The following is a 15643-nucleotide window of genomic DNA, read 5'->3' on the forward strand; positions in this document are numbered from 1 at the left end:
ACAAACTTGATTAAAAAATAGACAAAGACCTGAAAGACATCTCACCAAAGAAGATCTACAGATGGCAAGTAAAAGCACATGAAAATATATTAAGCATCATATATCATTAGGCAATTACAAATTAAAATAACAATGAGATACCATTACATACCTATTAGAATGTCCAAAATCCAAAATACAACACCAAAAGCTGATGAGGGTCTGGAACAGCAGGAACTCTCATTCATTGCTGGTGGGAATACAAAATGGTACAGCCACTTTGGAAGACTTTTTGACAGTTTCTCACAAAACTATATATACTCTTACCATATAATCAATCAATTACACTTCTTGTTATTTACCCAAATGATTTGAAAACTTACATCCACACAAAAACCTGCACACAGATGTTTATAGTAGTCGGCAGCTTTATTAATAATTGCTAAAACTTGGAAGCAATCAAGATGTCCTTTCATAGGCAAATGGATAAATAACCTTTGGTATATGCAGACAATGTCAAGTGATTCAACACTAAAAAGAAATGAGCTATCATGCCATGAAAAGACATAGAGGAACCTTAAATGCATATTACTAATGCATTTTCCAATCTGAAAATGTTACCGACTGTATAATACCAACTATAGAGCATTCTGGAAAAGCCAAAACTATGGAGACAGTAAAAAGATTAGTGGCTGCCAGGGGTTAGAAGGGAGAGAGGTATGAATAGGCAGAGCATGAAGGATTTTTAGGTCAGTGAAACTATTCTGTGTGATGCATGTCATTATACATACGTCATTATACATGTATACAATGGTAGATACGTGTCATTATATGTATGTCAAAATCCATAGAATGTATACCACCAAGAGTGAATCCTAATATAAACTATGAACTTTGGGTAATAATGCCATACCCATGAAGGTTCACTGCTTGTAACAAAGGTACCATTGTGGTATGGGATGTTGATAGTGGAAGGCTGTGCGTATGTGGGGACAGGAGTGGGGATGGGAACTCTCTATACTTTCTACTCAGTTTTGCTGTGAACCCAAAACTGTCCTAAAAAGTAAAGTTTATTAATTTTATAAAATGGTTAAGATGGTAAATTTTATGTTTGTTTATTTATTTATTTATTTATTTTTACCACAATTTAAAGAATCTAGAACTGGGCATGGTGGCTCACACCTGTAATCCCAGCATTTTGGGAGGCCAAGGCAGGAGAATCACTTGAGCCCAGGAGTTCAAGACCACCCTGGGCAACATGGTGAAAACTCCGTCTCTACAAAAAAAATACAAAAATTAGCCAGGCATGGTGGTGCATATGTCACCAGCTACTCAGGAGCTGAGGCCAGAGGAGCCTGGGAGGTTGAGGCTGCAGTGAGCTGTGATTGCACCACTGCACTCCAGCCTGAGTGACTAAGCAAGACCTTGTCTCAAAAAGAAAAAAAAAAAATGAAAAGGGAAATTAAAATAAAAAAAACCCACACACATTGCAAGGTCTCACTTTCATTCCCTCCTGTTCTTGTCCAAGAGGCAACCATTTAAATTTATCCTTTCAGTGTTTTTATGCAACTTCCACAAATATAAGTAATGCATATGTTTTTCTCTTCCTTTCATTCACAGAAAGTAACATCCTATATACACTGGTCTACACTTCCTGTATATTGTGTTTTCACTTAACAATCTATCCTGGAGATCTGTATTAAGCAGTGCTGTCCAATAAAATAGTCACTACCCATATATGGCTATTAAGCAAAAATTAAATACAATTAAAATTTAGCTGGGTGCAGTGGCTCACGCCTGTAATCCCAGCACTGTGGGAGGCTGAGGCAGGTGGATCACTTGAGGCCAGGAGTTGGAGACCAGCCTGGCCAACATGGCAAAACCCCGTCTCTACTAAAAATACAAAAATTAGCCAAGTGTGGTGGCACGAACCTATAATCCCAGCGACTGGGGAGGCTGAGGCACAAGAATGGCTTGAACCCAGGAGGCAGCAGTCGCCGTGAGCCAAGATAGCACCACTGCACTCCAGCTTGGGTGACAGAGTGAGACTCTGTCTAAAAAAAAAAAAGATTAGTTCCTTAGCTGAACTCTTCACATTTCAAGCAGTCAATAACCACATGCGGCTGATGGCTACCATTTGTCCAAGAATAGAATATGTTCATTATCACAGAAATTTCTTTCAGAAAGCACTGGTTATAAACATCTTCCTCCTCCTTTTTTACAGCCATATAATACTCCACTGTGTAACAGTTTATTCTACCAATCCCTCCCTGGAGACATTTGAGTTGTTTGCACTATTTTGCTGTCATAAACAGTGCCCTATCATCACATGAGTTTTTGTGGAATAGGTTCTGCATTAACAAAAGGCATGGTAAGATAAGGCTGTGACCTGAGGCAGTGATTGCTCTGCAGGCAGGCCATACCAGGGTGGGATTTCTACTTCCGTGGATCTACTCAGTCCTTAGCTATGCAAATCTGGAAATGTTCAGGCTGATGTCACATTAGCCACACTCATAAGACACTATTGGGCATCAAAAATGAGCAATTACTTGATATTAAATGGAGGTAGTTCTTTAGATTTAGTGAAATCCTCGTGTCTGCTGCCTAAGACATTGCCTTCCCAGAAGGTAAGCCTTGCCCAGGGGAAATGGATAATTCTGACACATATTTCATCCAGACATGACAGGTTCCTGTTCCTAAACCAAGTATGCCTCTCCTTTTATCGGGAAGCTTGTGTTCACTAGGATCACCATTTCCTGTGCAGCATTTTCCCCTGGGCCATCTTTGCACAGATGCCTGGGAAACTATTCCTCTTCTGCCAGCTCTTTCTTCAGGCAGTACACAGTGTGCTCAGGAGGTTTCACCTTGTTTGGTGATGGTCATGTTTCAGTGCAGTTTCAAGTCCTCCCCAAATTCTTCAGTTATATAACCACAATGTCTTCAGTATTGCTATTGTGACATATGGTGGTTTTAAAATATGCCTAAAAATTCTTTACTACTCTGCTCTTCAAGTGATGAAATTAGCTGAGCATGGTGGCATGCACCTGTAGTCCTAGCTACTCAGGAGACTGAGGCAGGGGGATCACTTGAGTCCAGGAGTTCAAGTCTGCAGTAAGCTATGATCATGCCACTGCACTCCAGCCTGGGCCACAGAGCGAGCCCTTGTCTCTTAAAAAGAAAAAAAGATGGAACTTAATTCCCTTCCTGTTGAGGGTGGACCGGACTTTGTGACGTACTTGTAATGAATAGCATGTGGCAGAAGTAACAGTGCGTGCAGCTTCTGTGACTAGGTCTTAAAAGGGAATGTGGCTTCCTCCCTGTCTGGCTTTCTTGAATCATTCATTCAGGGTAGGCCAACTGCCATTTCATGAAGACACTCAACTAGTCCTGTGGAGAGGTCCACGTGGTGGGAACTGAGGTTTCCTGCTAAAACCCAGCACTAACTTGCAGGGTGAGTGTCTTCATGCATTTTGTGCTGCTCTAACAGAATACCTGAGACCGGGTAATTTATAAAGAGCAGAAATTTATTTCTTCACAGTTCTACACACTAGGAAGTCCAAGATTAAGACAGCGGCATCTGGCAAGGGCCTTCTTGCTGTGTCATCACATGGCAGCAAGGAAAAGAGAGAGAAAAAGGGGATGAACTCATCCTTTTGTAACAGTATTAATCCCACCTCTGAAGGCAGAGCCATTACGACCTAATAACCTCTTAATGTTCCACCTCTTAATACTATGACAATGTCAGTTAAATTTAAAGACAGATATTCAAATCATGGTGCCAGGTGCAAGAGCCACCTAGGAAGTGGATTCTCCAGGCCTCATCCAGCATTTGGACGATTGCAGCCCTGGTCAACTTCTTGAAAATCTCATGGGAGACCGAGTTAGAACCGCCCAGCCAAGCTGTTCCTGACCCATAGAGACTGTGTGAAATACTAAGTGTTTATTGTTTTATGCTACTAAATTTGGGGAAAATTCATTAGCAGCAACAGACAGCTAATATATCTAGATGGCTGAGATCATCCGTTTTTGTTTTGATCCTTATTAATTTCCCTCTTGCAGGGTTATCTTGACTTCTAATCTAAAGGGACACTCGAGAACACTAACCTGTGAACCATCATTTTCTTATCTGTAAAATGCAAGATTGGTATGAAGGGCACAAAGCAGGGACTTAAATGGAAATGATTAATATTGTTGTCGATGCTCATTAATGATGGAAGCCTTGGGTATCTTCCATTTGCCCCTCCATATCCATGTCCATTTCCAATCTTTTCTCACCCTACTCTGTGCCCCAGGAGGGGCTGACTTCCATGGACTATGTCAGTGGCCTCTCTGGTTCTCAGCCTTCTGGTAGAGTTTGGCAAATGAGAAATACTGGCAGGAGATAGGAGGAGGGCCAGAGGAAAGGGATATATTTCCTTGATTTCTTCCTTTCCAAGTCACCATGCTTTATCTTCATTCCTCTACCTAAGGCCACCCTGTCTTGGTACTGGTAACTACTGTCTCCTCTCTCCCCTCCAGGCCTCTGAATGATAACTGCTCCCCTCTTTTGCTAGCCCCAGGGTGTGTCAGTGTCCTTTGGTGGGTTCCCTAAGCTCTGTCTGCACAACTTTGTAAATAGTCCCTGTATTAAACTCACCTCAAATTGTATAGATCCCCTGCAGGGATCCTGAATGAGAATGGCTAGTTTTAGTTGCTTTTAATAATGATCCTGGATTTTTTTTAAAAAAAGAAACAAACATGCTATAACCAGAAAGATTTCTGAGAATCCAAATAGACACAAGATTGAGCTTAGAAAAATCTAAAGAAATGGTTGTTTAGAATATCCCAACTTGAATTATCTGGCAAATGTACGTATCACAGTTATGAAAGGAACCTTGTTTCCCTCCTGAGAGCAAAACCCAGAACCTCCAAGCAAAACCCAGGACCTCCAAAGTCGTCTGTGGAAGGAGTATAGCTGGAGTAAAACAGCAGGGAGAGCCAGGCGCCATGGCTCACACCTGTAACCCCAGCACTTTGGGAGGCTGAGGTTGGCGGACCACTTGAGATCAGGAATTTGAGACCAGCCTGGCCAACATGGTGAAACCCCATCTCTACTAAAAACACAAAATTTGTTGGGTGTGATGGCGCATGCCTGTAATCCCAGCTACTCGGGAGGCTGAGGCAGGAGAATCACTTGAACCTCGGAGGCGGAGTTTGCAATGAGCCAAGATCTCGCCATTGCACTCCAGCCTGGGAGACAAGAGCAAGACTCCGTCTCAAAAAGAGAGCAGGAAGACCAGTGGGAGAGGGCGGTTGGCCAGCCTTGACAGTGTTTCCTGAGAGGACACTTCTCACCCTGAATGCTACTGCCTCCTGCCCACAGGGTGTTGCTGCTTCTCTTTCATGCTTTCCCTAGAACTTCAACAACAGCAACAAAAGCTTTATAGATATTTAAGGAGACCAAAAAGGAGAAAGCCTGAGGAAGAGCCATCCACTTAGGCTGCTCCTCATCCTACTGGAATGAGGAAGTGTAGCTTGGATTCCCAGCCTGGCTGACTTCTCCATGCGTTGACAACTGTCCCACCCCATGGGGCCAACACACCTTCCCAGGCACCTGCCTGAGTTTCTCATCTTCGAAGTGGGCATAATACTATATTGAGAGGGTTCATCTATGTAAAGTGCCTGGGACAGTGTTGACACCCTGTATGTGCTAATTTTAATAGCAGCAGCAGCAGCAGCTGTAGTTATTAGTGAAGATAATGGGTGTGGAACATGAACATTTGTTTTGACATGTAGGGTTGAAATTTATGCCAAGAGCCTGTGCCTAAACCCAAGAGTCCCAAGAGTGTCTGGGATAGACTATGAAAAAGCATTAAAAGCCTGATGTCTGTACAGAGATCACACAAATTGGCCTGTAGATGATTTTTGTTGAAGGGGTGATGACAGAGCAGTAATAAAAAACCTAAGTTGTTCTTATCCACTGAGTTGAGTCTTTAGAACCCAGCTTAATATTTTCATGGCTCAGATTTATTTTGAATCTTAGCTTTTATTTAGTGCTTTAAAATGGGAGCAGATTGGGCTTACGAAAGGATGCAAAACTTGCCCTGACATTAAATGGCCCCAATTGCTAGCCTCTTCAGTTCTTATATCTCAATTATAATTTTTTATATTATAATTGTTGGCCTGTTTCCTCACGCTATGCTTTTAGCAGCCAGATCTTATTGCTTAGAAAGTGATTAATAAATGTTGGTTCATTAGTAATGTTTGGTTAATGACTGTAAATGCTTTCTCATTTTCCATTTCCCCTCTTTATTGTTAATTGCTTCTAATCTATAAACTGGGAAGACAGATGTCAAATCTTGTAGTAGTGTATGCAGCTGGAACAAGTCAGTACTGGGAAACAGATTATTTTACTCTTGGAGCACCTGCCCATGTGGAGCTCCTTTTGAAGAAAGCCGATCATTTGACCCTGCCACCATGGAGCAGAGGTGGACAGCAAACCCAACAACAGTTGGCTATAGACTGAAAGCCAAGGAGTCAGTCTCCAAAGAACATCAGAAACCAATGGAACCAACCAAATCCTCTCTTTTGGAGAGTTTGAATGTGAGTCTCAAGAGGACATCCCATGCTGAGGAGGTTGAGGCTAACCCATGCAGAGATAAGGCAGCAAGCAAGCCCTTAGGTAGAGCGAGGCTGTAGGAGGAGTAGCTGTGGAGGCAGAGTGGCTTTGTTGCCTGATGGTGGAACCTCAGAGTCAGGGGCCACTGGGCAATGCTGCCAGCATGCAGCTACAGTAATTCCAAATGACTCCTAACCATGTCCTGCTGACTTCCATGACTGTTAGAAGGAAAGTTGGTGCTGCCTAGTTGTTCCCTTGCATGTGGCTGTGTGGGCTGTTTTGGTTTATTTGTTTAAGAGGCAAACTGTGGAGAGGTAAAGAACTTTCACTTACTCTAACCAGAGTATCCTTATTTTCTAGAACACTTTTTAAAAATTTAAGCATTTGATATATGGAACCTGGTATAGATATTAAAATGCACTTAAGAGGAAACATGCTTTTGAGCTGAGGTCCTATTTTCCAGCTTCTTTTCCTTTTTTTTTTTTTTTTTTTTTTTGAGATGGAGTCTCACTCTGTCACCCAGGCTGGAGTGCAGTGGTGTGATCTCATCTCGCTGCAACCTCCGCCTCCCGGGTTCAAGTGACTCTCCTGCCTCAGCCTCCGGAGTAGCTGGGGTTACAGGCACGTGCCACCACACTCAGCTAACTTTTGTACTTTTAGTAGAGACGGGTTTTCACCATGTTGGTCAGGCTGGTCTCTAACTCCTGACCTCGTAATCTACCCGCCTCAGGTTCCCAAAGTGCTGGGATTACAGTCGTGAGCCACCATGCCTGGCCAGTTTCTTTTCCTTTTATTTTGTGTCTGGCAGGAGGCTTTTATATTGTCTCCCAGGTGTGAGGACTAGTCACTGTATCATGCTTGTAAAGAATGAAATGGGTTTGGAAAAAGAAAAAAAAAAACAATTTCTTTTCAAGTTGCTACTGGCTTTAAAAGTCCTACTCAGAGTATCAGCTAGCACAGCTTTTAGATGCTCAGGTCAAGGTCATGGAATCTCTCTTTCCTCTTCTTTACTTTCTCAACTCTTCAGGTACACACACCCCCATCCACTTCTTCTACTGACTTCTCAGACTGTCTTCCCTCCTTAACTCTTTCCATTCTCTGTGTTCTTCTGACACAATGTAATACTTCCCAGCACCAAACATTATTACAGTGTGTTGATAGATAAAGAACCCAAGGTGCTGGCCTGAGAGACAGAGCCAGGCTCAGTGAGGACATTCATTGCCAGCTGTCATGGGAGAGTGGATGGAGATTGTAGCAGTGGGCTCAAGAAAGTCAGAAAACAAAGGCTTTCTAAACAAGCGGAGGAGAAATCTAGAAGTCATAAAGGAAAAATGAACACATCTGACTACATAAAATATCTTAAAACTATAAGTGGAAAAAGATACGATAAACAAAGTCAGAAGGCAAATGACAGAGTGGACAAAAATATTAGCAACACATGTAACAGATAAAAGGTAAATGTCCTTCCTATACAAAGAGTGTTCTACAGTTTAAAAAGGAAATATGAAAGGTCCCATAGAAAAATGGTTTGAGGTTTGAATAGACAATTCACAGAGGAGAAAATGCATACCTCCAAAAGACATAAAATTATGCTTAGCATTACTTTAGTCAAAGACGTATGACATAAAACAATCAGGTTTTTGTCTGTCAGATTGGATAAAACTAAAATGACAGATAAGAGTAAGGAAATGGCTGCATTGATATAGTTAGTGGAGGGTACATCACACAACCTTTTGGAATAGAGTTTGGCCATGTCAATTAACATTACCATGTGCCATACTCAGTGATCCAGCAGATCTACTTCTAGAAATCTGGCATACAGAAAAACTCATGCACATGCACAAAGATATATGGATGAGATTTTCATTGTAGCTCTGGGATATAATAGCAAAAATGGAAAACTGAAATGTTAATAAGGGAATGCTTAAATAAACCATGCATGGTGCATGGTTAACCTAGGCAGTAGATAAAAAGAATGAGGTGGCTCTACAGATACTAACCTACAAAGATGTTCATCGTATATTAAGTGTAAAAAGCCTGTTGAAAAATTGGATAAACAGCATGATTCAATTTCTACACTTTTTTTAAAGCACGAAGAAATAGTGATTTATGGGTAGGTATGCAGGGATAAATACAGAGCAAATGGTTAACAGCAGTTTAATCTGAGAAGTGGAAAGTGGGGTCTTGTGAGACTTTGTATAGTTCTTTCTAAGCACAGTTGAGTTATGGGAGGTTTTGCTTTATGTGTTTTTCACTAACTTTCTAAAATATCTCAATGACAAAATATACAATTGTAAGGACATTTGTGATAACTGATCTATCTGTTATATGCCTATTTTGCTTTAGGCACTGTACTAGAGTGATTCCACAAGCTAATTTTATCTTCATCACTCCCTATGCAATACATATTATTATTAGAACCATTTTGCAGGTGAAGAATATGAAACTTAAAGAGCTGAAGCTACTTGTACACAGACTCTGGCTGTGGTCATGGCTTATAGGCAATTTGAAGCAAAGATGTTGGCAATAATGTAACACCCAGGGTGCTATAAGGACTAGATTGAAAGTCTGCCATCTGAGGAACTCTCTTTAAAGCACATGAATAGTCCTTAAAAACTGGGTCTCAATACATCCTTCCCCAGCTGTGGTCAAGTCCCCCTTCTTTTGGCTTTTGATGTCCTGGCTTTGTAGGCTTGCTGTACTCTAGACAAGGAATGCAAATGAGTGTTGAATGAGAGTAGGGGTTTGAAGTCCCAAGCACTAGAAGGCAAATTTACCTTCCCCCACTTAATCCTGGGTAAGCAAAACTGAATGGTAGCCCAGGTATGTCAGCTGCCCTCATTCTCGGCAATACTTCCAACTCCTTTTCTGCCTCTTTCACAGGACAAATCTCCAGCTGTGAAGTCCCCAGAGACACCTTCCACAAAGCTGGCAGCCTTTGCCGAGGGCTGTGGCAATTACTCCAAATGTTGGGAGAGTCCAAACCTCCTCTTCTAACTTTGTGTATAGGGGATCTCTGTCTTCCATGCTGGGGGATGGGAGAAAGGGGTTGAGTCTGCATAGGGCTAAAGCTGCCGGCAAGAGCTGGGACCCAGGAGAGCAGGTGAGAAGGGAGGGGTCAGGGCAGCCAGAAAACTTGTGGTTCTGAAATGAATCTGCATGAGTCATTTGTTTAAAAAGGGCGGAGTTTCTGGAGCCCCCAAATAATCCTGGGGAATAGAGTAGACCAGAAAAGACAAAATACAATGAAAGGATCAAGGATCAAGGGACAGCTAAATGCCTGAGATAGGCCCTTGGCTTGTGCTTAAATGATCCGTGTAAGGGGGATGTGTGTGTGTGTGTGTGTGTGTTTAGTGAAGTCTGCCAAGCTCTCATGACTTGATTCAAGTATCAGGTCACCTGTCCCACCAATCAAATATCCTTATCTTTCGGTTGGAGAATCTTCCCTCCTCCCTGATTCCAGTCCCCAGTGCAGGCCACCGTCCCAGCTTTGTTAGGGGATAGGCAAATTGCTCAAGATCATTCAGTCTCGCCTACCAAGTCGGGACTGCTTTCCTAGAGCAGTTAGCCCGCCTCAGCTCAGCTCAGGTGGCCTTTGGAAAATCCCTGGCTGTTACCAGATCATGGCCTTCAATTTTTTTTTTTTTTAACTGCAACCCTTAGTAAGAAATACATGTTATATCATAACCCAGTTCATAGTTGTGCATGGCCACACATACACACAAACGGACACAGAATTTCAACAAACAGTACTTACTTAATACTTAGCCCAATTATCTGATTCTTTTCCATTCTATTCTTTAATTTTTCATTAAAAAAAAATGTTCGTAGGCCGGGTGAGGTGGCTCACGCCTGTAATCCCAGCACTTTGAGAGGCCAAGGTAGGTGGATCGCTTGAGCCCGGGAGTTTGAGATCAGCCTGGGCAACATGGTGAAACCCTGTTTCTACAAAAAAATACAAAAATTAGCCAGGTGTGGTGGTGCGTGCTTGTAGTCCCAGCTCCCAGCTACTCAAGAAGCTGAGGTGGAAGGATTGCTTGAGCCCAGGAGGTCAAGGTTTTAGTGAGCCCTGATCACATCAGTGCACTCCAGCCTGGGCAACAGAGTGAGACTTTGTCTCAAACAAACAAACAAACAAACAAAACGAACCAAACAAAAGTAACAACTTGCAATTCATTCAGTTAATTTCAATACCTATGGGTTAAGATGAGCAGATTGAAATACACATTCAAGCCTAATCTCTGAATTATGCAGAGATTTTGAGAATATTCCTTCATTAGCCACAGCCATGTGTACCACACAGGAGAAACCAGGTTGACGGGCAAGTCGTGGTCCAAGGTCATCCATGGACCCTCATTGGTGAGAGATACTCCCTCACCAGAGAGTTGAGTGTATTGAGTCATATGATGAATGGGGCCACTGTAGTTTTAGAATAAAAATATGATTTATTTTCTTTCTTTCTTTCTTTTTCTTTCTTCTTTCTTTCTTTCTTCCTTTTCTTTCTTTCTGTCTTTTCTTTCTTTCTTTCTTTCTTTCTTTCTTTCTTTCTTTCTTTCTTTCTTCTCTCTCTCTTTTTTTTCTTTTTATTTTTTTGAGACAAAGTCTGGTTCTGTCACCTAGGCTGGAGTACAGTGGCACAATCACAGCTTAACTGCAGCCTCAACCCCTGGACTGAAGCGATCCCATTTCAGCTTCCCGAATAGGTAGGACTGCAGACATGCACCAACACACCTGAATAATTTTTGTAATTTTTGTAGAGACGGGGGTCTCATCATTTGCCCAGGCTGGTCTGGAACTCTAAGGCTCAAGCGATCCACCCACCTCAGCCTCCCAAAGTTCTGGGATTACAGGCTTGAGCCACCCTGCCCAGCCAAGATTAGCTACTGAGAGCTTTCTATGTGCCAAGCATTGTTCTAAGCACTTTACACGAATTAACATATTTAATCCTCACAATACCACCATGCCATATGTAGTATTATTAATCCCTGATGTATGGACAGTTCGGGAATTTAACATCCAGAAAATAGTTACTAAGTATGGATCCAGGTATCAAAGCCAGGCAGACTGGCTCCAGAGCCCCCAGCTCTTCTGCGTCACATGTACCTCCCCACTACAGCAGGCCTTCTCGGACCTTCCACGACTGGCTCACTTTGCCATCTTTTCCAAGGATAGTGTCCAGTGCTGAGCTCAGCAAGCTGTGGCCAGAATTCCACAGAGGACTTGGACTAGAGCTGGAGCTCCAGTGTGGTCACCAATCCAGGTGATCATTTCATTAGATCGGTCCAGCAGAGCATTCGTTCAACACCCACTTACTAAGCCTTCAAACCCAGAAGGTCAGGGCTGGAAGACACTCCAGAAACTTCCAACTACTTAGGGACTTTCATACAGGGTAAAAGGGACACAGGGATCTCTCTACTCCAAGACTTCCACTTTTATCTGTTTCAGAGATAGAGTTTCTGCATAAGCTTATATTTGAACAAAATAGTCTTGCTGTTAAAACAAGTTTATTTTGGGGGAGGTGTGAGAAAATTTTAAGGAATTAGCAGTCTTTTGGGAAATAATTGATGAAACGTTTTTTAGAGTGGTAAAATACATATAATGTAAAATTTACCATGAATGACAGTGCAGTCACAGTATTGTACAATATTCACCACATTTTCATCTCCCCTACGGAAAATCCCATACCCGCTAGGCAGTGATTCCCCATTACCTTTTCTCGTCAGTTCCTGGAAACCACTAATTTACTTTCTGTGTCTGTAAAATTGCCTCTTCTGGACATTTCACATAAACAGAATCATATAAAATGTGGCCTTTTATGACTTGTTCTTTTACTTAGTATAATGTTTTCTTTTTTTGTTTTTGTTTTTTTTTTTTCGAGACAGAGTCTCACTCTGTTACCCAGAAGGCTGCAGTATAGTGGCATGATCTTGGCTCACCACAACCTCCACCTCCCCAGTTCAAGCAATGCTCATGCCTCAGCTTCCCTAGTAGCTGGGATTATAGGCGCATGCCACCACACCCAGCCTCACTTAGAATAATGTTTTCAATGTTGTAGCATGTATCTGTACTTCATTCTTTGTTATGGCTGAATAATATTCCATTGTTTGAGTACATATCTGTTTATCTGTTTATCAGTTGATGGACGATTGAATTGTTTCCACCTTTTGGCTGTTGTGAATAACGCTGCTTGCTATGAGCATTTGTGGATGCATTTTTGCTTGAGCACCTGTTTCAATTCTTTCAGTTATATTATTTCTATTTATTTATTTCTTATTGAGACAGGGTCTCAATCCGTCACCCAGGCTGGAGTGCAATGGCACGATCTTGGCTCACTGCAACCTCAGCCTCCTGGGCTCAAGTAATCCTCCTGCCTCAGCCTCCTGAGTAGTTGGGACTACAGGCATAAACCACTATGCCTGGCTTATTTTTGTATTTTTTGCAGAAAGGGGTTTCACCATGTTGCCCAGGCTGGTCTTGTACTCCTGGGCTCAAGTGATCTGCCCTCCTCAGCTTCCCAAAGTGCTGGGATTAAAGGTGTGAGCCACCGGGTGTGGCTAATTCTTTCAGTTATATACCCAGGAGAGGAATGGCTGGATCACAGGGCAATTCTTGTTTAAGTTATTGAAGAAGTGCCAAATTGCTTTCTACAGTGGATGCACCATTTTACATTTCCACCAGCAACATATGAGGGTTCTAACTGCTCCACATCCTCAACAACACTTGTTATTTTCCTTTATAAAAAAAATTATAACCATTCTAGTGGGTGCAAAAATAGTGTCTTATTGTGTTTTTTTATTTGAATTTCCCTAATGACAATGACACTAAGCATCTTTTATGTGCTTCTTGGCCATTGTATAACTTCTTTAGAGAAACATCTATTCAAGTCCATTGCCCATTTAAAAATTGGTTGTCTTTTTGTTGTTGAGTTGTAGGAGATTTTCATATATTCTGGATACTACAAGTCCTTATCAGATATATGATTTGCAAATATTATCTTCCATTCTGTACATTGTCATTTCACTCTCTTAAAAGCATCTTTTGCTGTTTTTGATTTTGATGAAATCCAATTTATTTAATTTTTTCTTTTTTTTTCCTTTTATTTATTTATTTATTTATTTATTTTTTGAGGCAGAGTCTTGCTCTGTTGCCCAGGCTGGAGTGCAATGGTGCAACTCTGGCTCGCTGCAACCTCTGCCTTCTGGGTTCAAGTGATTTTCCCACCTCAGTCTCCTGAGTAGCTGGGTCTACAGGCACGCGCCACCACCCCCAGCTAATTTTTGTATTGTTAGTAGAGACAAGGTTTCACCATGTTGGCCAGGCTGGTCTTGAACTGCTGACCTCAAGTGATCTGCCCACCTCAGCCTCCCAAAGTGCTGGGATTACAGATGTGAGCCACCATGCCCAGCCTCTAATTTTTTCTTTTGTTGCTTGTGTTTTTTGTGTCATTTCTTAAGCCAATGCCAACTCTGAGGTCATGGACATTTACCTTTATATGTTCATGTAAGAGTTTTATGGTTTTAGCTCTTACATTTAGGTCTTTTGTCCATTTTGCATTAGTTTTTGTATATGGTGCAATGTAGGGTTCCAACTTCATTCTTTTGCGTGTAGGTATCCAGTTTTCCCATCATAATTTGTTGAAGAGGCTCTTCTTTCCCTTTGAATGGTCATAGTAGTCTTTGAAAATCAGTTGACCATGGATGTATAAATTTATTTCTAGACTCTTAATTCTATCTCATTTATCTGTATGTCTGTCCTTATGCCAGTACATGTACATGATGATTACTGTAGCTTTGTACGAAGTTTTGAAATCAGGAAGACTAAGTCCTCCAACTTAGTTCTTTTTCATGATTGTTTTGGCTATTCATGGTCCCTTACAATTCCGTATGAATTTTAGGATCATGTTGTCTATTTCTGCAAAAAGGCCTTTGGGATTTTGATAGAGATTGCATTGAATCTGTAGATTGCTTTGTGTAGTATTGCCATTTTAATATTAAGTCTTCAAATCCACAAACTCAGGATGTTTTTCCATTTATTTAGATCTTCTTTATTTTAACAATGTTTTCATTGTATTAGTCTCACATCTTCTTGGTTAAATATATTGTTAAGTATTCTATTTTTTAAAATTGTTTAAAGTTTTTTTTGAGACAGGGTCTCATTTGCTTGAGACAGGGTCTCATTCTGTCACCCAGGCTAGAGTGCAATGGCACCATCTGGGATCACTGCAACCTCCACCTCCCAGGTTCAGGTGACCCTCCCACCTCAGCCTCCCGAGTAGCTGGGACCACTGGCATGCCCCAGCACGCCTGGCTAATTTTTGTATTTTTTTATAGAGACAGAGTTTCACCATGTTGGCCAGGTTGGTCTCAAATTCCTGGGTTCAAGCCATCTGCCTGCCTCGGCCTCCCAAAGTGCTGGGATTACAAGCATGTGCCAAGGTGCCTGGCATATTCTATTTTCCACCCTCCTACAAAGTAATAGACCTTATTTTGGGAGGGCAGTTTTAGGTTTACAGAAAAATTAAGCAGAAAGTTCCAGTATACATCTTAAAAAAAAATTTTTTTTTTGGTGATATTATACACGAAATTGTTTTCTTAATTTTCTTTTTTGGATTGTTCATTGCCTTACATGTACAGAAATACAGCTGATTTTTGTGTGTTGATCTTGGACTCTGCAACTTTGCTGAATCCTTCTATTAGTTCTAATTGCTGTTAATATTTGACGCTTGCCCTAGTCCATATACCATCTCCCTGCCATTTAATTGTTGAAGAAACTAAGTGGCTAGGACTTGCCCAGGGTCCTGCTGCCTTTTATGGCTGAGCTTGGGACAGGCTTAGCACTTTTTCCCTTCAGAGCTCCAACTCACTCCTTAAATTGAACCCCAATTTTTCAGTGTAATTTGCAGGTACAAATTTCAGCCAGTTGCCTCTACAAAGCCCCTGTCCATTCCTTCCAAATCCCTGATCTCTTCCTATTCATTTGCCCCCATATGCCCATTATCATGAGCCCAGTGTGGACTCCCACGCGGACCCAGGCCCCCAGCCCTGGCCACAGGGTCACAGAGATAAC

General features: G+C 41.7%; 1 protein-coding gene across 1 annotated transcript in view; it reads left to right on the forward strand.

Moving 5' to 3' along the window:
- The window catches only part of PIAS1 (protein inhibitor of activated STAT 1), a 311344-nt gene that overhangs the window by 78475 nt on the left and 217226 nt on the right, over positions 1-15643 (forward strand). The window lies entirely within an intron of this gene.

This window comes from Pan troglodytes, chromosome 16, assembly GCF_028858775.2.
Source record: "Pan troglodytes isolate AG18354 chromosome 16, NHGRI_mPanTro3-v2.0_pri, whole genome shotgun sequence".
NCBI lineage: Eukaryota > Metazoa > Chordata > Mammalia > Primates > Hominidae > Pan > Pan troglodytes.